The sequence below is a fragment of the Rhinolophus sinicus genome, chromosome 17 (genome assembly GCF_057876585.1).
Source record: "Rhinolophus sinicus isolate RSI-liver-muscle chromosome 17, RSI-T2T, whole genome shotgun sequence".
NCBI classification, from domain to species: Eukaryota; Metazoa; Chordata; class Mammalia; order Chiroptera; family Rhinolophidae; genus Rhinolophus; species Rhinolophus sinicus.
Genome location: NC_142517.1, coordinates 104,261,348 through 104,282,844, shown reverse-complemented (window position 1 = coordinate 104,282,844; position 21,497 = coordinate 104,261,348). Strand labels below are relative to the sequence as shown.

The 21,497-nt window shown below is 38.6% G+C and overlaps 1 protein-coding gene across 3 annotated transcripts in view; it reads right to left on the bottom strand.

Moving 5' to 3' along the window:
- PLSCR4 (phospholipid scramblase 4) overlaps positions 1 to 4,209 on the bottom strand; it is a 67,447-nt gene extending 63,238 nt beyond the window's left edge. For 2 of the 3 annotated variants that reach the window (XM_088794699.1, XM_074333982.2), the window contains exon 1: positions 3,976 to 4,209. The gene's annotated coding sequence lies outside the window, so the exon portion shown is untranslated. Of the gene's footprint in view, positions 1 to 3,501; positions 3,646 to 3,975 lie in introns of those variants that run through there. The other variant, XM_074333987.2, reaches the window with a different exon arrangement.
- Between the last annotated feature and the right edge of the window lie 17,288 nt (positions 4,210 to 21,497).

Here is a 21,497-nt window from a genome sequence, read left to right as displayed (position 1 = left end):
TCACATTTCAGTTTACATAACCTAATTCTTTTTTTAATAGCTGCACCCTAATTTATTTAACTGTCTGCTTAATGATGAAAATTTAGATTGTTCCTGAATGTATGCTGCTACAAACAATGCTGAAATTAACATATACTTCTTTATGTACCTAAGTATTAAATTCCTGGAAGCAGAACTGCTGGATCAAAATTTTGTGCATTTTCATTTTGACATATATTGTCAAACTGTACTCCAAAACATTTGAATCAATTCACATGCCAGACAGAAATGTGTTACACTACTGTGATGTTTTATCAAAACTTTTGTAATTGCCAATCTGAAAGGTAAATACATTTGTTATATTTTCCACATCTTATAATGAAAAAGTTGAGTTTTTATTACGTTTCATCAGGTGTATCTCCATTTCTGTGAATTACCTGTTTGTCATCTGTCCACTTTTCTGCTAGCTTTTTAATTTCCTTTTTGTGTTCTTTATATGAATGGTATGAGAACTTTAAGAATTCTTTTCAAATGTCATTTATTTTTACTGCATTTTTGCCATGCATTCTTTATTTTTTTAAATTCAGTTTTAGCTGTTTTCCTTTTTAAAGGCTAGCATCTCTCCCTCATCCTCAAGAATGAGTACTTTAAAGGTGAATTTTAGTACAATGCTGCTAAAATACAGAGTATGAACAATTCTGCATTTCCAGTTAAGAGATTGTGAAATCCCTCAGGCAAAACTTTTCAACTGTGTGCCTAAGAGAAACATCACAGCAATCATATTAAGGGACGAGATGGAGGTATTTTCAAAGAAAGAAGCTGAAAAACGACACTTAAAGAAAAAGTAAATGAAAAGAACACTATGAAAGCTTTGTGAATACATTTCTTTTACAGTTAATGACAACTAATACATCCAGAAAGGAACTGTTCTGTATAAATTACTAATTATACTCTCAGGGTCTTTACTATTACTTTTCCTATTGTAACATCATTTTTTTCCTTATAAACATATATACATTATAGAACTATGTAACAGAACATGTATACATAATATAATTCAGTCTTTTTTACAAAAGTATTGTTACTGTATGTTTTATATAAACAGTATATATGCTTATATAAAACATATATATACTGTTTAAACTTGGTTTTTGTGTTTGTTACAACTTATAATGTACTTTGGACATATTTCCAAGTTACATTTAGAGCTATCAAGCGTTTTAAACTACATAGGAGTACTTTTCCACCTTTGAATGTACCATAAATTACATAACCAAATCTCAATCAATACTTATAGAATTGTTTCCAAGTTACTATGTTACCAAAAATCGTACTGTGAACATCTTTGACATAGATTTTTATTTGTATACTTAGAAACATGATAAATTCCAGTAAGTGAATGAATATTCAAAAAATTTAATACCACATTTTGCTATGTATAATGCACACTTTTTTGCCCAAATTTGTGAGGCAGAAATAAGGATGCACATTTTACACGGGTAGAACTAATTCCATATCTATATGAATGTTTTTAATTATGTTATTTATGCTTATGAATTAAAAGTGTAACTCTAGAAATCAATAACGATACCTGTATATAAAATACGATCATCGGTTTTGTTGAACTTACGATGAACCTGCAACAACAAATAGTTCTTGGCCTTCTATGATGTGTAAATACCATAAATTTGTTACCGGTGCATAAAATTTCTTGCACCTTGTATCTGTTCGTGTTTTATAATTATTTGTTACGTAAAATTTCTTATACCATATGTTAAAAAATAAATGCTAAAATTCCTTTATAATACAAAAAACAAGTACCTAAATGTAAACAAATAAAAATTTGAATTAAAAAATTAAAATGAAACATTTTTTTCCCAAAAGTTTGGTCCAAAAATGTGGATGCCCATTACACAAAGGAGAGCATTATACACGGCAAAGTACGGTAGTTATCACCATATAAAAGTTCTACCAATACATTCCACAAAGAGTTTGTAAGAATGTATTTCTCTTCTCACATTAACAATACCGAGTATGATCAGACTTTCAAAATTACCAAAACAGGAAAATGCTGTCTCACTTTAATTGCATTTTTTTGATAATTAGTGTGACTGAGAGTCTTCATACTGCTTCATAGCATTTCTCTTGCTATGAATTGACTTGCTTTAGGTTTTGGTATCAACTTCAGAAATGCTTTTCTCATATGCCATGCTCACAAATATTCATTCAGGTTTTCTTCTTTTACTTTTAGGTTTCATATATTTAAATTAGTAAATCATCTAGATTACATTTGTGTGTTTAGAGTGGGGGAAAGTTCCAGTTTTATTATTAGTTTTCCCAAAGAAATACCTTATTGGCCAACCATAATTAAATATTATTTCTTCCCCACCCACTCATTTAAAATGTATGCTAATCAAATGTCAGCTTTCCTATTATTCTCAACTATGTCTCTTCAGTTTCACTGATTTGTCTAGCAGTAGGTCTATTCCCTCTTCCATTGCCTTTTAATCACTATAGCATTATAATACCTTTTATTATGCAGTGAAGTTCCCACATATTTGAACATTTTTCTTTTAACTGAAATCTTCCTGACAAGTGTTTTTCTACATGAGCTAAACAGTTGCTTTGAAAACAAACACACAAAAATGGTGAGGAATTCAATTAATTTATACATTCTTGTAGAGAAATGATATCGTTACCTATAAAAAATATATTTTATTGTATTTTTACCTATACACACTCATATATATATTTGATGCATTTTCATACGTCCCTAGAGTTTTGTATCTTTTTTAAATATGTTTTTCAATTTACTGTTATTTCATGACAAATTGAACAGTTTATTTTGTTCTATTGCATTTTCTAGTTTATGTATGTAACATCTACTGAGATCTGTAAATTACGGTTAGAAGCAATTGGACACGATCAAATTCTTATTTTTTTCCTATGAGACTTTCAGTTCTTTCCTGTAGACATTCAAGGTATACAATCACATTATGGGTTAAAGTGATCATTCGGTGTTTTTTGCTAAAGAGAATGTTAATATCCTCTTCCGTGTAATTCACAACAATGGCACAGGTGATGATGAGCGGTCTTGGCTTTTCCAGATTTAATGGAAATAATGCTGCTGTTTCAAGATTAACCATGATAGATGGAGGTCATCTTTCTATTCCTAATGTAGCAACACCCAATTTAAAATACTGAATCTATACTCTTGTAAGGAGGTGGGAAATCAACCTTAGTGCGTTATAGTTGGGGTGGCTACATTTGAAACATGCAATACAAAATTAAAAACTCAATTAAATTCTGGATCCTGAGAAGATAAACAAGACCAGAAAATAAATGAAAGAAAAAATCTAAGTCTTGAATACATACGTTTTATTTTAAGAAACAAGTCAAGTACACCCTGGAATAAATCCCATCTCCCCAGTGTGCCCTCATGGCTAAGGTGAGACTGATCTTCTCCGCAACCCCGCCCCTCCGCCCTCCAGCAGGTAAAGAAGTTACGGTAAACCCTTTGACCTGTCAATCGGCCGGGCTCCAGCCCGAGAGCTGCACGGAGGGGATGCCTGCGAGACGCAGGCGGAGCCCACCAGCGGAGCCACCGCGGACAGAGGCGAACGGGTGGCGAGGGCGGCCGCGCCCGGCGCGCCTTCCTCCCGCCGCAGAAGCCGGAGGGGGGCGCGGGGCCGGGCGCGCAGCCAGCCCCCCAGAGCGCCTGTCTCTCGGGCCCAACGGGCTCCCCAGCAGACAGCCTTCGTCCAGGAGCCACTGCCGGGGGGGTTAATAACCAGGGGCCCAGGTCCCCAACCTAGACTGGACGCGCCTCGCCTGCCGCGTCCCCCTGCAGACGCGCGCCGGGAGCCTCGAAACGTCCGCAACCACCTGAGGATGCGGCGCCGCGGACCGGGCACTGCGGGGCCAGACGCCGCGCGCCCCCCGCGGACACCCGCCTCCGGCCTCTACCCGAGTCGCCGCCCGCCCGCCCCCACTCACCGCCCGGCCCGCCGTCGGCTCGGCTCCCGCGACGCCCGGCCTCGGCGCTGAGCTGATCCACGCAGGAGCGGGAAGTGGGGCCGGGAAAGGGAAGAGAAACAGGAGGATGTTTCCAATTAAAAACAAAGGAGGGTGCGGAGAGGAGGGGGCGGTGCGGGGCTCAGACTCAGGGGCGTGGCCCTGGCGCGGACACTCCCCCGGGCGGAGGGTCCCCGGCCTCGGACTCCGCCCCCCACGCTGGGAGTGGGCGGGTCGGTGGTCCAGGGGGCGGGGGCACGGCTGTGAGCACCGCTCTGGGCGGATTCCAAATAGAAAACGAGAGGGAGGGGGAGATAAAGCTAACAAGTTGTCAGGGCTCCGACGCGATGTGACAGAAAAAGAGCAAGTCGACAGTTGCCTCTAATCAGGGACAGGCAGTTTCCAGAGCTGTGCTGAGGGGATTACTGAGCACGGAAACGAAGCCAAGAAACCAGTCTTTCGCAAGAGCTGGCTCGCTTGAGTCTGCTCCCACCCCACCCTCTTGGCTTGGGCAATGGACCCTGGCGAAGCAATGCTGATCGGAGACACTCAGGCCGGGGCCCAGGCATTTTGTTTCCTATTCGACAGCATTGGAGGGAGGGGCGAGGGGGGCCAGGAAAGAGGGGAGACCAGCAGGTCTTTGTGCTCTCTGACATTGGAACAAAAACGCCATTTGTTAATTACCCTTGTTAGGCACTAAACCCTTTTTCAAACTAGTGGGGTTCAGGTCTGAGGCCCACCGGGAAGAGTACGACCCACTGACAGGAACTGGGAGAAACTAAATGTACCACACCTTATTATAAAGAATCGGAATGGGACTGAAGTAAATTAGATTAACCTGGGAAGAGTGCCTGGAAGTGCCCCACTATGGGAGAAGTTTGGATGGGGAAGTTTGGAGAGGAGTTCTGGAATTTTCTGTTTTCCTTTTTTTTTTTTTTAAGCTCTTTGTTTAAAATATAGTTAGCATAAAATATTGTATTAATTTCAGGTGTACACCATAGTTATTCAACATTTACATACCTAAAGAAGTGATCACCATGATAAGTCCCGCAACCATCTGAAACCGTATGGTGCTATCACAGTATTATTGACTATATTCCCTATGCTTTACATTACATCCCCGTGACTTATTTGTTTTATACCTGGAAGTTTGGGCCACTTATTGCCCTTCACTTTCCCGCTCCTTTTAATTTTTCAGTTACAGTTGACATTCAGTATTACTTTGTATTAATGTCAGGTCTACAGCAGTATGGTTGGACATTTACATAATTTAAGTGACTCTCCCTGACTAGTCTAGTACCAAACTGGCACGACACATAATTATTACAATATTATGACTATATTCCTTATGCTATACTTTACATCCTCATGACTATTCTGTAACTACCAATTTATACCTCTTTAATCCCTTTCCCTTTTTCACCCACCACCCCAAGCCCCTTCCCATCTGGCAACCATCAAAATGTTCTTTGTATCTATCAGTCTGTTTCTGTTTTGTTTGTTTATTTTGTTCTTTAGATTCCACATATAAGAAAAAATCACATTGCATCTGTCTTTCACTTTCTGACATACTCCACTCAGCACAGTACCATCCAAGTCCATCCATGTCACCGCAGATGGAAAGAACCCATTATATTCCATGGCCAAGCGATATTCCGTTGTGTATATATATACCATCACCTCTTTATCCATTCATTCATCGATGGACACCAAGGTTACCTCCACATCTTGGCCATTGTAAACAAGGCTGCAATGAGTATATGGAAGTACATGTTTCTTCGAAGTAGCATTTGGATTTCTTCAGAAAAATACCCAGAAGTGGGGTTACTAGCTCCTTCTTTGTCTCTTGTTATAGTCTTTGCTTAAAGTCTGTTTTGTCTGGTATAAGTTATTGGTACCCCAGCTTTTTGTTTGTTTGTTTGTTTCCATTTTCATGAAATAACTTTTTCCATCCCTTTACTTTCAGTCTGTGTGTATCTTTTGATCTGAAGTGAGTCTCTTGTAGGCAGCATCTGTAAGCGTCTTGTTTTGTTATCCATTCAGCAACCTTATCTTTTTTATTGGAGCATTTAATCCACTTACACTGAAAGCAATTGTTGATAGATATGTAGCTATTGTCATTTTATTATTCATATTTTTTTTTCCATCTTAAAAAAAGACCCACTAACATTTTGTAATACTAGTTTGGTAGTGATGAACTCCTTCAGTTTTTTCTTATCTGGGAAGCTCTTTATCTGTCCTTTGATTTTTAAATGATAGCTTTGCTGGGTAGAATAATCTTGGCTGTAGGTCCTTACTTTTCATCACTTTGAATATTTTGTGCCAGTCCTTTCCGGCCCGCAAAGTTTCTGTCAAGAAATCAGCTGACAGTTTTATGGGAGCTTCCTTATAAGTTACTAGTTGCCCTTCTCTTGCTGCTTTTAGGATTCTCTCTTTGTCTTTAAACTTTGCCATTTAAATTTTAATGTGTCTTAGTGTGGGCCTGTTTGGCTTCATCTTGTTTGGGACTCTCTGCACTTCCTGGCTTATATGTCTACTTCCATTGCCAGGTTAGGAAAATTTTCAGTCATTATTTCTTCAAATAGGTTCTCAATCAGTTGCTTTCTCTCTTCTCTTTCTTTTACCCCTATGATGCAAATGTTCTTACCCTTGATATTGTCCCAGAGGTCTCTTAAACTCACCTCATTTATTTGGATTATTTTCACTGTTTTGATTGGGTGTTTTCTGCTACCTTGTCTTCCAAATTGCTGATTTGATCCTCTGTTTCATCTACTCTGTTCGTGATTCTTTCTAGTGCATTCTTCATTTCAATTATTGTATTCTTCACTTCTGACTGGCTCTTTTCATGGTTTCTATGTCCTTTTTTATGCTTGCTATCTCTTTGTTGAAGTTCTCACTAAGTTCCTTGAGTATCCTTATAACCAGTGTTTTGAACTCTGTCTCTTGTAGGTTGCCTGCCTCCATTTTGTTTAGTTATTTTTTTGGAGTTTTCTCCTGTTCTTTCATTTTGGATGTATTTCTTTGTTTCATTATCTTGTCTGCCTCTCTGTGTTTGTTTCTATGTATTAGGTAGGGCTGCTATGTCTCCCAGTCTTGCCAGGTGGCCTTATGTAGTAGGTGCTCTCTGGGGCCCAGTGGCAAAGTCTCCCTGGTCACCTAAGCTGGGCTCTCCAGGAGTGTCCCTAATGTGGGTTGTGGATGCCGTCTTGTTGTAGGTGAGTCTTGATCGCTGTTGCCATGTCAGTGGGAGATATTGACCCTCAGGCTTACTGGCTGTGGAGTTTGGCCACATCCACAGCTTATGGGCGGCTGTGTGGGGAGCTAACTCCATGGAGCGGGATTCACCCCAGTGTGCTTTGATGCTTGTTACAATCACCCTTTGTGTGTGCCACTAGTGGAGCTAATTGGGTGGTCCTCTGCTATTGTCTGAAGCCAACCTCCAGGTATGTTGATTCTGGGGCCTCTTGGGAGGGGCTCTGATGTAGGCCCAGGTCAGCCACATCCTGTGACCAGCCGGGGAGTACCTGGTAGGAGCTACAAAGTGATCCACAGATGGTCGCTGCCTGTGTTATACCTGGAGCCACGTGGGAGAGGCCGCCACCACCGGTTCTGCGGTAGTTCCACAAAAAGCCAGGACATTCCAAGGACTGCTGGCTTCCATAAGGTTCAGAGGCTGATAAAGCCTCTTGGGAGTGAGGCAGAGTCTCAGTGTGTCAGCAGGGTGAAGCAGTGGAGCTCACCAGACCAATCAGATTCAGATTTGGCCTGCATTACAGCAGGGCCCCACACAGGGTAAGTGGGGACTGTGCCTCCAGTCCTCGTCCCAAAGTTCATAACTCATATGTCTCCAATGTCCCCAGAGCCATGGTCCCTCTGCCGTAGCCTAGGGTAAGTGCCTGTGTGGGCCCTTTAGGAGGATGTCTATGTTTCCCACAGCCTTCTGTCCCACCCAGATGATTAGAATCCACATTGTGTTTCACAGCCAGATGTTGGGGGGGGCTCTTCTTCCCAGCAACAGTACTCCAGGGTGGGGAGCCTGGTGTGTGGGGCTGGGGTCCCTCACTCCTTCATGGGGAACCTCTGTGCCTGAGATATCTCTCCCGATTTTCAACTACCACATGGAGGTTTAGGGGCAGCTCGTTTCTCATCTTTGGCCTGTTTACCCACCTCAATGTTGGTTCTTCTTTATATCTTTAGTTATAAAATTTCTGTTCAGCTGGACTTCAGATGGTTCTCCAGGTTGATTGTTCTATAATTTTGCTGTAATTTTTATGTGTTCATGAGATGAGGCAAGCACAGTGTTTATCTACTCTGCCCTTTTGGATCTCCCACCCATTTTCCTGTGTATGCGTGCTATTTGTCAGTATGTGTGTGACAATTGAATTTTAAAATCATATTGTATTTTTTATTAGAAGTTGCACAGGACATTTCTCAAGTGTAGAAATAGTGTGTTAAAGTATGAAAGAAAAAAACAGGTACCAAAGCTATAGTGAGCCAAACACAAGACTTAAAGTAATGATCTGGTGATTTTCCATCTTGAATAAGTCAGGTGATGATAACCGCATTACTTTTTTCCCCCCAAAGTATTCTATTTTACTTGTCTTCATGCTTTTCAGCTACATCTTTTCAAATTTTTATTATTGTTTTTCACTGGTTGTGCTTATGGTGCCACAGTCCACTAGAGTCAATATTATATCATTTAGTACAAAATTAAGAAATTTGCAATAGTACATTTCAGTTTCTCAATCTTTTGTGCCACTGTTGTAACATCTTACATTTACATGATATATAAACTACATATACATTGTCATATTATAATTTTGACTTAAAGAATCGGTTGTCTTTTACAGAAATTAAGAGAATGAAAAAATATATAGTTTTTCTGTATACCCACATATACACAATTCTTTCTTGGATCTTCCAGTTTTATATAGTGTCACTGCCCTTCAGACTGAAAAATTTCCTTTTGGATAACTTAAAGTGCAGGTCTGGCAATAAATTCAACTTTTATTAATCTGAAAATACATACTTTCTGAACAGTTTATCAAACTAAGTATAGTCGGAAGAAAATTGTAGAACATTTTTTCACTTTATCATAATTCTTATTCTCCCTTTAATTTTCCTTTTCCGTGTCTTGAACTAGAAAATTTCTTGGAATCATGTTAGAAGACTTACAACTTTAATAAGATAGTATATCACGGGCTGGCCCGGTGGCTCATGGGGTTACAGCTCCATGCTCCTAACTCCGAAGGCTGCTGGTTCGATTCCCACAAGGGCCAGTGGGCTCTCAACCACAAGGTTGCTGGTTCGATTCCCGCAGGGGATGGTGGGCTGTGCCCCCTGCAACTAGTAAGGGCGACTGGACCTGGAGCTGAGCTGCGCCCTCCATGACTAAGACTGAGGGAACGACAGCTTGAGGCTGAACGGCACCCTCCATGGCTGGGATTGAAAGGACAACAGCTTGACTTGGAGGGAAGGCCTGGAAGTGCACACTGTTCCCCAATAAAGACCTGTTCCCCTTCCCCAATAAAATCTTTAAAAAAAAAATAAAAAAAAGATAGTATATCACTTATTCCTTTCAAAGTATGCACCATGTCTTATTTGATTTTGGTGTTTCAAACAGAATATAACTATATCAAATAACAAAAAGTTTTCAGTGACAAGTCATCAAAAGCAAATGCTGTGTTTCACTATAGTCGTGGTCTACTTTTTCACCTCTTTGTTGTTCATTTAACAAATTCATTCCATTTTTTGGCTTTCTCCAGGCAACTTCCTGACTAGCCCCCTTTCTCCTGTGTTTACCCTCAGAGTAAAGTGTGGACTTAGATATATCTAGGATGAAATTCTGTTCTGAAGATTATTTTTCTAAATACGGTCTTTATATTTAGGTTTTAAATTTAGCCTGGAGTGCTTTATTTCATACACATCATATATTTCACCTATGTATGTTTTACTGTATACAATATAAACATATTACCCAGGGGACAGATAAAAGTTATTTCAATTGAGTATGTAGGGTATTTTGCAAAGAGGAAGAATCTAGAACTAGAAACTAATAAAGTTGTACAAGGTTCAGAGCTCAATTTATACAGTTAAGAATATCAGCTAGATCTAAGAATTTGAAGTTAATGAATTCAGTTTTTAGATAAGCACTAATGGAACAAAGAAACTGAAGCACATCAGGTATCTATTCTGATATAATTTCATTAACTAGATATTTTTGAGTGTCTACTATGAGCCATGTATTTGGGTTTCTTGGATATTGAAATAAGGATGAATAATGAAATAGCACTTTCTTTTGAAAGCATAGACTTAAAAAAATATTTTGTGATAAAACATAAATAACAAAACTGACTCGGTAGCATGTGATCGCTGTCTTACACTAGTGAAGATCCGAGTTATAGAGGCTCTGGGCTGGGTACAAGTGATACACACTCTATAAGCAATAATTGCTTCCCACCTCCCTCCTGATAGCCACCACCTACTCCCATTCTTAAAGATACACAAGGCCGGACACACTAGTTAAAATGGTAAGATCAGATTTTAATTAGTAATATATTGCTGCAATAGGGAAAGGATTTCAGGTTAACCTTACCTTCAATTTGTATAAAGGTGACCGGTATTTTAAACGGTGTACAAGGGAATAGGAAGAGGGGGTGTGTGGGGACTCAGTAGAGTCAGGAAAGTGAAAAATTACAAAAAGCAGGGAGGGGGGAAATTGTCCATGCGAAACCTGTCTGTATTTGTTTTTTAAAATGAGGCTTCTGCCCTCTCAAAGAGGCTGGAAGACGGGGTCCTATCTTCAGGTATTGGCTGGAACAAACAGTAAATTCTTATGGCAGTCTTGAGTTTTTTCAGGTAGGTACTTTAAAGCGGGGGTGGGGGGTTAGAATCATCCCAGGAATATGACTTTGGTCTGTTAGAAATTATGTTAGTGTTTTGATCAAGGATTTATAGGTTAAGGTTAAGGCCTAGTCAAGAAGTAGGCTTAGAGGAACCTGACTAGTTTGGTCAAGGAGAGAATCTTTGTCACCACTGCACCACGGCATTTTGACATGTTCATTACATTGTATGAAAGAGACTTTGGAGTGGATGGGTAACAATTTTATAGTGGAGAGGAGATAATGTGCTTATATTGGGCCAAAGCGTGGAGATATCACTTAATGTGTGAGACGTCGTTTGACAATGCCACAGACGCAGGGACACTACAACTTTATAAAGGTAAATGAACAGAGCTCATGACATTCAGCTTAATTAGGATGGAATGTAACTGTTAGATGCAACAAGAGATGAAAACAGAGGAAGAAGGATTTAGTGAAACGAATATCCTGTCAGGTTCTAGAAAGTCTATGCTGGCTCTTTCATCATCTTGGAAGAAGTTGAAGTGAAGCCAAGCATAGTAGATGATACATATCTGCCACTAACTTGTTTGTAGGATGAAGGAATGAATCCAACTAGGGAGCAATGGGTAGCTGCCTTGGAGAAGATGTTGTTTCAAAATAAGCAACCAAGTTACATTAATTCAGAGTATAAAAAGAACCAAAACAAATGGTTCCATTTCCTGTATTGTCTTTCTTTATTTATTCTTGGTATCTTGATACCAAGATTTTTAAAAATTACAGTAAATTTGCATTGTTATATATTGGAAAACCTCAAAAAAAGAATGTGAAGATTTACATTCCAGTTTGACTCTGACTATTGAATATTTATTCATATCTGTTATTGACATAATAATGCTAAACCGCAGGTTTCAAAGAATCCTTGTGAAGATTAAAAGAGAAAAGGCTGCAATAGCCCCCTACCAATAGCTTCTTCACATCTGTGTCTAGGGATTAGTACAGTCCTGGCCCAGGAGGTGATTAATAAGTACTTGCTGAATATTTCATAATTAATTGAATGGTTATTCGAATGAAGGCTTTTTAAAGTAACATTGGAAAGAACACTTCTCTTTTGGATCTTTCTAGGTTGCCAGTTTGACTACTTTTGTGTTTTACTTGTTTAGATTACCTGCTCATCTTCTTTCATCAAGAAGATGAAAGAATTCTGTCATGTTTACTTCTCTAGTCTTCGAAAATAAACAAATAAAGGTTTGCAGAAGCTCATAAAGTTTCTGACACATTAAAACTGCATCAGGAGAGAAATTGTAGTTCTTGGAAAATCAGGACAGATTTAAGATGGGGGCGGGGGAGGAGGGGTAGTGGGATTAATTCTGGAGTACAAGCTATTAGAATGAGGCAATGAAAAAAATAATAGCAAAACTGAAAAGCAATGGGGGTCTATGACAAAAAATTTTTCATGAGAAAAGTAAAATGTTGCATGATCCCACTGTGGTGTTCTAAACAATCTTGAGAACTGAGAACAAATTTTCTTTGCTGTTTTTTATGGCAGATTCTGGAGAATTGAAATGTATATAAAACGAAAACAAAAGAAAAGAAACCTACCAACTAAACAAAACATATAAGAACTATATTTCAAGAAAGAACAACTAACTGTGATGACTCTGATTTGAATGTACATGTGTTTGTAGTAAAAGTTGTTATTCTGATGGACAGCTACACAGCCAGAGAGGACCTTGAAAGGCAACGTACCTGGTTTCTGTATTAATGTGAGAAAAAAGAACACACTCATTAGAGAAAGGAGACATTGTGACATTTTTTATCATTTGGATTAAGGAAATGTTGGGGTGACTGACTATACCAGTGTGATTATCTTCATGACCAAGCAGACTGGTGGGCACAGGCATGATCTAAGTATGTGCAGATGCCCTTTGCATATGTAACTGCAACCGTTACTCAGCAGAGGGGGAAGAAGGCAATGATGTATTTAACAATGTGAGTGATGCAGTAATGTTCCTTCCTACTTTCGATGGAGAGAATTCTGAAACAAGTTACCATCTTTTGCCATATATAATGTGCACCCACATTTTGAGCCCAAACTTGCAGGGAAAAAAATCTTTCATTTTAATTCTTTTAATGCAAATTTTTATTTGTTTACATTTAGGTACTTGGTTTTTATTACAAAGGAATTTTAGCATTTATTTTTTAACATATTATGGTACAAGAAGTTTTATGTAATAAATTATTACAAAACACAAGAACAGATACAAGGTACAAGATATTTTATGTATAGGTAACAAATTTACGATATTTACTCATCACAGAAGGCCAAGAACTCTTCATTGTTGCAAGTTTGTCATAAGTTGAACAAAACTGATTATCGTATTCCAGGGCATTATTTTGTATATGATATCGTTATTGATTTCTAGAGTTACACTTTTAACTCATAAGCATAAGTAAAAGAATTAAAAACATTCATATAGATATGGAATTAGTACTACCCATGTATAAAGCGCATACTTTTTTTCTCCTCACAAATTTGGGCAAAAAACCACATTATACACAGCAAAATATGGTAAATAGAAGGACATTATAAAAATAAGATAAAACGAAACTGTCAAAGCTGGTTAAATCCTCTAGTGTATACCAAACATGAGACCAAATGCTAGGAAAAAAAATACAACAGCTCATCAAAGAATAAAAAATATAAAAATTTAGTCTAAGGCTTGAAAGGGGGGAAAATAAGCCAAAAGAAGTTTTCAAGCAAATCTAACAAAATCAACACTTGGAAGATGGTTCTTTCCAGGAAAAAGAAAGAAAAAGGGTAAACTTAAAAATAATTTTATAATGTTCATTTTCCCCAGAGAGTGTACCCTATGAGAGTATATGGGGTTCCCACATATAGAGCAAGTAAATTTGATGAACATATCACTTTCATCAACAACTGAGAAAACTAATAGTGCTTAGGAAGTAACTGCTGGTTTTGTTCTCCGGAGAAGTATGCCTGGGAATTACTGTATTGTCTTATACTCCTGGAGGGGGCAGAAGTAAATTGTTGGAGGAAGAACCTGGAAATCTCTCATCTCTGTTGAAATTCCATGGGGACAGATGCTCTGATTAATGAGAAAAAAAAATATTCAAAGCTGAAAAAAACAACTAGATAAGGCTGATGCAAAGGATGGAGAATAAAAGGAAAAATAGATTTAAGATCCCATATATTGTAAGTATATTTAAATGAAAAGATATACAAATGCTTTGCTATGAAAGCATTAGGATCAGATGAAATAGTATATATGAATGTATTTTGGAAATGTATTGAGCCTACACAGATTTGGATTCATTGAACATTAACCTGAAGTTGAATTCTCTGCTGAGCTAATAAGGACCAAAGAGAATATTTATTTTCTTCTTGTATTCCCCTCTTTGTTCTTTCCTCATGTAACTTTATCTCTAAGATAATGTGGACAGTGAATAAGAAAGCAGATAAAAATGTAGGCTAAAGATAATATAACACGTCCCCCAACTACTTTCCCTTTATAGCCACTAAGCATGTAAAGAGGGTTTTCTGTTAGGACTGTGCCGTTAACTTATTAATATATTCTGAACTCAGGCAAGTTTTTTATAGAATGAGGTTTATCATGCCTTGGGCCTGAAACTCAGACTCCTACTAAACCAATTCAACTATATATATTTTTTGTGTGTTCATATAGAACTACTAGGTCTTTTCCCTGTGTTTTAAAACCCCTGGTCAAAAGATACACTGTAGATATATGACAAATTCCTTTTTGAACCAACTTACAAAATGTAGCATTGCATTGAAATGGTATATATAGGGGGCAGACGGGTGGCTCAGTTGGTTAGAGTGCGAGCTCTGGGCAACAGGCTGCCTGTTCGATTCCCACATGAGCCAGCGAGCTGCGCCCTCCACAACTAGAATGAAGTCAATGAGCGGCTACTCAGCTCCGGGTGGCCAGATGGCTCAGCTGCTTGGAGCGTGAGCTCTCAACCACAAGGTTGCTGGTTTGACTCCTTGACTCCCACCAAGGGATGGTGGGCTGCGCCCTCTGTAACTAACAACGGCAACTGGACCTGGAGCTGAGCTGCGCCCTCCACAACTAAGAATGAAAGGACAACAACTTGACTTGGAAAAGTCCTGGAAGTACACACTGTTCCCCAATAAAATCCTGTTCCCCTTCAAAAAAAAAAAAAAAGGTACATATATTTGCTGTTTGCTTTGCTATCTCTCTCTGCAGCACTCTAAAATTTTGGAAGGGAAATTATATTAGAGTAATTTATTGGATGGCTACTGGGGTATCTTTCAAGCTCCACATGGGAGATGCATTTGAGCCTCAGCATCTGTCTAGAAACACGATTCTCAAACCTAGCTGCCCCTTAGTCTGGGGTATTTTTAAAATTCCCGGCTCCATCCACAGAGACTCTGACTTCATTGCTCTGATGCAGGGCCCAGAAACCAAGTCCTGCTTCCAGCTATTGTACTTTGGTGGAGCCAGTGTATCTCCTCTCTCTGTCTCTTTCCTCTGCTTCTCTCTGTTCTATTTATTATCTAATTACAGGCTGACTTTTTCTGCCTCAGAGTTCGCATGGCAGAAAATGGTCCCTAAACTAATTGACTACGAAGAGAGGGGAAGGTCATCTTTTAAGAGCTTCGTTACTTCTGCAGGAACCTCTAGATGAAACGCGGTTCTTGGTAGATGTCCAGTTTCCAGAAAAAGAGGCCCGGAGCAGGAAATATAATCGTGTCCACTTATACAGGGATTACCTAGGGCTTTCATTTCTCTTTCCCCTGCTGACATGGGAAATAGAACATTGCAACAAAACTTCTCTAGCTACATTTTCTTATAATTTTTTTGGTTGAAGTATCTGCACTTTGATAGGTAAAGTGAATTTTTAATAATGGGATTATTTTTCCTTTAAACTGACTCAATTCTGTATTTATCGGTTTTCATAAACAGGCTTTTTTCTTCTGTTGTGCAGATGTGTCTGCCACTTGGTGGCAGCTATCATGTTCTTGAACTTCACTTAGTTGTTCTGATGGAGTGGGTGGCGATATGTGAAGGGAGTTTTGAGAATCCTTTTATAGTCTATGCTTCTTTGTTGGATATGTGGTTTGCAAATGTTTTCTCCCTCTCTGTAGCTTCCATTTTCGTCCTCTTCCTTCCTTCTGCTTTCATTGAGCTTATTTAGCCTCGGATTTCTTGAGCTAGAAATTTAGATTATTGACATGAAATCTTTCCTCTTTTGTAGTGTAAGAATTCAATGCTATAAAATTTCTTCTCAGCACTGCTTTAGCTGCACCTCCATATTTTGATATATTGTATTTTTATTGTCATTGATTTCTGTGTATCCTCTTTATGCTATCTTTCACCCATGGGTTAGTTAGAAGTTTGTTTTTCAATTTCTATGTGTTTATAGGTTTTCCTCTTGTCTTTCAGTTTCTGATTTCTAGTTTGATTCCATTATGATCAAAGAACACATTCTGTATGATTTCAACTCTTTTTAATTTTTTGAGTTTTTTATGATCAAAGATACCATCTATCTTGATGTGTATTCCATGCACTTGAAAAAACACTGGCTTTGCTGTCATTTGCCTGAGTTCTTTGTAAGTCAATTGTGGCCTGTTGGTTGTGTTCTTCAGGTCATTTACATCCTGGCAGATTTTCTGTGTAGTAATTCTCTCAGTTGCCGACCGAGGTATGTGGGACTCCAGGCCTTATTTAAATATTTTATGTTTAGCAGACAAACACCCTGTTTAGTTTTGGCAAGTAGGTCCTGGCCTACTGTTTTGGATTGTGGTTCCAATAATTATTTAAGATTCAGAAACTTTGCGGTGTTACTTTTCTTTGCTTAATTGACCCGGTGCTGATGGAGTCACCTAGTCTGTGTTCACAGTCCTGGAGGGTGAAGTAGAGGTATCCCCAGGCTGGGCTGCTGGGCTGCCAGGTGTCAGCCAGATGGGGAAGGAGTCTCAGGCCAACAGGATGAAAGAGGTTTCTGGGGCCAGGCTTCTTGTGGCTGAGTCCCAGTTGCCAGTTCTGCTTGCCAGCCTTGGTAGCTCCCTGTTGGGGAGGGGAGTCCCAGGTCCACAGATCAACAAAACATGTATTGTTTTAATGTTAACACTTTATTGTTATTCACACTTGTTACCACAACCACTAATTCTGAATTCATTAGATAATTTGGCTAGAAGCCTCTCCTTTCCTCTTAGCCCAAACCTACCATCAGTTCATGAGCATGGTGGCTAGTTTATTTACCTAAACACACAGAGACAAAGAGGAGAAAAATAGCACATCTATATATGTGATATTTATAACATATTGACTCCACCAACCACTGAATGCGACCCAAATGGCACTTTGAAATTAAAACAAATCAAATTAGCCACCCCTGGATGTGGTGGGACAGAAGGAGCAAGGAGGTGACTGGCGTAGGGCGGTGATTTCTTTCTTCTTATCCCTGGATGTGCAGTTACATTCAAGCAAACACACATGGAATGCATGAATTTGTCTACAAATTGCACACGAAGCTGTCGGGTACTGCCGTATGCCAGGTGCTTTGCATTTCTCACCTCATTTAATGCTTAAACAAGCACATGATGTAGGCCTTATTATTCCAATTTTATTGATCAGAAAGCCAAAGCTTGGAGAAGATACACTTGCCCAGGATTAGGCAGAGCTGAAGCAGTCAGCTACTTGCATTTCATTGTATGATACAACCTTGAAGACAAGGAAAACTAGAGATAAGGTCAGTACAGTAGGAAAGTCTGAACACTAACAGATCATTCATATATGAATGATTTAATGTTAGCAGGAGGGAATTACGTACCTGCAAATATCTATATTCCATGCATCATTTTCATTATACACTCATTAGTTTTCGTCTACCAGTTAGTTAAATAATCATTCAGTTAATAATTCTTCAGAAAATGAGTAAGATTTTAGTGGAGGTTGGGCAGAGTACTTAGTGAGGAAACAGCCAGATCAAGGCCTGGTCTCTGCTCTTGATCCGTTCCCAACAATACTCAGAAGGATGGCATTCTAGAAAGGACTCAAATTTCAAGTCAAATTGGGTTTGCCCAGGACTTTCTGACTAGGAAAACTGCCAGGCCCAGGCAAACCAGACGGTTGGTCTGCCTAGGCCATAACTACCTTTGAGCTTCAGTCTTCCGATTTTAAACCTGAATCTCATAGTTCACAGTGTTGTTTCAAGAAATACATGGAATAATGATCATGAAAACCTTTTAAGAACTGCAAACCACAATAACAGCAGGGATGTTCATATTTATTAGTGGTTACCATTTGTTATTCATTGTTCTAAGTGAGTCCCTGAATAATGGATTATTACATTTTATCTTCCCAGGACTGAAATTAAGTAGGCTCTCTTATGACACCCAATTTACAAATGGGTGAATCAAAGTGCAGAGAGGTTACTAGGCTACCCGCGATCACATTGTAGCCCTGGGAGGGTCAGGATCTGAAGCCTCACTGCAGAGCCTGTGTGCTGCGCCACAGCCCATCACTTGTCCTTCGTGATGGACCTTAGAAACACCTGAGGACTTTTTCATCACTACTGATGTTAGGGCTGCAGAAAAATGACAGAATCTCAGGAGATGGGGCCCAGAAATTAGTACTTTTTAAAGAAGTTCCCCGGGTAATTCTCATGTGCAGTTGTGTTAAGAACCACTGCTCCATTCCTTCTCTTTTATAGTGATTAACAGGTGTTAGAAAACGTTAAAACTGGGGTCAAATACATGGTGATGGAAGGAGAACTAACTCTGGGTGGTGAACACACAACTTGATATATAGATGATGTTTTACAGAATTGTACACTTGAAACATATGTAATTTTACTATCCCTTGTCACCCCAATAAATTTTAATTAAAAAAAACCAAAATGTTAAAACCTGGGCCTGGATTCTTGGTCCACTATTGACCAGCTGTGTGACCTGAATCAGGTCACTTCTCTTATGCTCAGTGTTTTTGTCTTTACAATGGAGAAAACGATACTTTCTTTATACACTTTATTATATTGTGAGATCCAAATATGATAAAACACAACTATTTTGTGAATATTGCATATCCTAAAACCCAGCGTTATACTGTTTATGAGTAAAACTTCAAGGGTGCTAGTGAATTTTCAATGAATGAAATGGGAGTCTTGAGGCTTAAAGGTGAGGAGTGTACTGGGGACAGAATAAACCCAATGGGACCTGCAGCACCCTGGGCTTTTGTCTTAAGCTTATGTCTTTCTTTTTAAAAGGCTATTGTTGACCCTGAGCAAGTGAGCCTGGCTGAGTTTATATTGTTTTGTCTTCAGTTTCGGCTGAGAAATAGTTCATTTTCAGTGGGAAATGTATCCAAAGCAGCATATCAGTCTATGATCTCAACCGTCTCAAGGGTGCTCAGACTTTAGCTTAAAAACATTAGTTGGCTAATGCAAATTTTGTCATCTCTTATGGCTGAAATCAAAAGCAGCCCTTACCAACTGCATTCAGTGACAGTCAGGAGAGAATTCCTGGAGGATGGAAATTCTCTAGTTGTGTTTCTGACCATAAGCAGCATTGATAAAGTAATGTACAAAACAGCTGTGGAAATATTAAGGGATCTTTTTAAATAAATGATTAAATAACCTACTAGTTTGGGGTTGTGTCCAGAACTTTATGATGCTTTAATTCTTGTTCCAAAGGTAGTCATAATTTCCAAGAACCAGTCATGTAAGTCATATATTTATATCTGAGTAATAGAAATTCAGTAATTGAAATGGAAATAAACAAACAAGTCAGCCGTCTCATATGGCTGCCAAAGAGATTGATGCCAACATAATCTATGCTAGTAAATTAGTACACCGCACAGATGAGAATGTAGTGGGAATATCATGTTTAGTTCTTGGTGCCTCATTTCAAATGGGGTTAGGGGAGGTGAGCATGACTTTAAGAATAGCCATCAGAGTAAGAGAGCACCAGGAAATGGCTTCATTTGAAAAACTGCTAAATTCAGGGAAACGTAGCCCAGAAAAAGGAAAGTTTAATGTAGAGGATGAGTGGGATCATTGTCCTGAAGCATTTGAAAAATCTCTTAGAAGTGTCTTTGCATCTCAGTGTGTTAGAGTTGAAAACAGAAAATAATTTTCAGGGACAGACAACAGATTTTCACTTGGTGTAAGATGTCACTTCCTAATCATTATAAAAGCTTTAAAGAGCTACCTCACTTGCAGTCACAAAAGGCCTTTTGGCAAGTGTATCATATAGAAAATTCCAGTCATGCATGTTCCCTGCCCAGCCCTCAGCAATTTAACCTGAGAAGAGGTTCACTTCTTAGCACAAGTGATCATACACAACACTTGAATCATGGAGGTTCTCTACAAATATCATGAAGATGATAGTGATAATCTTAAATTATGCAGAATCATGTACATTTGGGCTTGACGGTTCCTGAAAGCTAGGGCTCACATAGCATCACCAATAAGAACTTGACCTTCATGCCCCTCTGTCTAGGAGAACTCTAGTAGATTTGAATATTGAGTCTTCCTCCAGCTGCCTCAGAAAAACACAGGTGACTTGCCTACTTTTTTTTTTCTTTTTTAATATTTTAAACTATTTTTTTAAATTGAGTAACTGTTTCTTCCAATACCCATCAGCTCCAAACCAAGTTGTTGTCCTTCAATCTTAGTTGCAGGGGTTGCAGCTCACCATCCCACATGAGAATCAAACTGGCAGCCTTGTTGTTAAGAGCACGCACTCTCACCAACTGAGCTAACGCCCTGTGACTTGCCTACGTTTATCCCACCAGTCCACTCAAAATATATACCAAAGTCCTTATAATGATGTGTACAATCTGGCAGTTCAACCTCATCTCTTGTTGCTTTCTCACTCTTGCTTTTACTCAAAAACACTGGCCTCATTCTGATTTTTGAACATCTAAGGTACACTCCCACATCAGGATCTTTGCAAATGCTGCGACCTCTGACTGGAATATTCTTTCCCAGAGAGCCACCTGTTTTGCTCTCTGACCCCCTCAAATCTTTCCATAAATATGAAGCTTTTCTTGATTATTCTATTTAAAATTGTAACCCCACGGTATACTTTTTATCCCAAATCCTTGATCTTTTTAAAATGCATTTATTAATTTTTCAAATACTTGTACTTATTGTTTTGTCAAATACTATATATTTATTTTACTTATTTACAATTTGTTTAGTTTATTAATATATTCATTAAATTTATATTCTGCTTCCCCCAAGGAATATGAGCTTCAGTAGTTTTAGAAAAGTAAAAAAATATATATATTTTAGAATTTTTAAAAATTAAATGTATTGAGGTGACAATTGTCAGTAAAGTTACTTAGATTTCAGGTGTACAATTCTGTAATACATCATCTATATATCACATTGTGTGCTCACCACCCAGAGTCACATCTCCCTCCATCACCATATATTTGACCCCTAAAATATTTTTTAAAATCCTTGTACAATATAGACAAATTTAGGATTTAAGAATAAATTTTAAAAGAAAGGTATAAATATTCATGAGAAAGACTAAAATTTTAATGAATGTTGCAAAACGTAGAAAATGCTTTTGGATGGGATAACTTAACACAATTTATCAAAAATTAATGCATTGATACACACAAAAAAACACAAAATTCTAAAAAA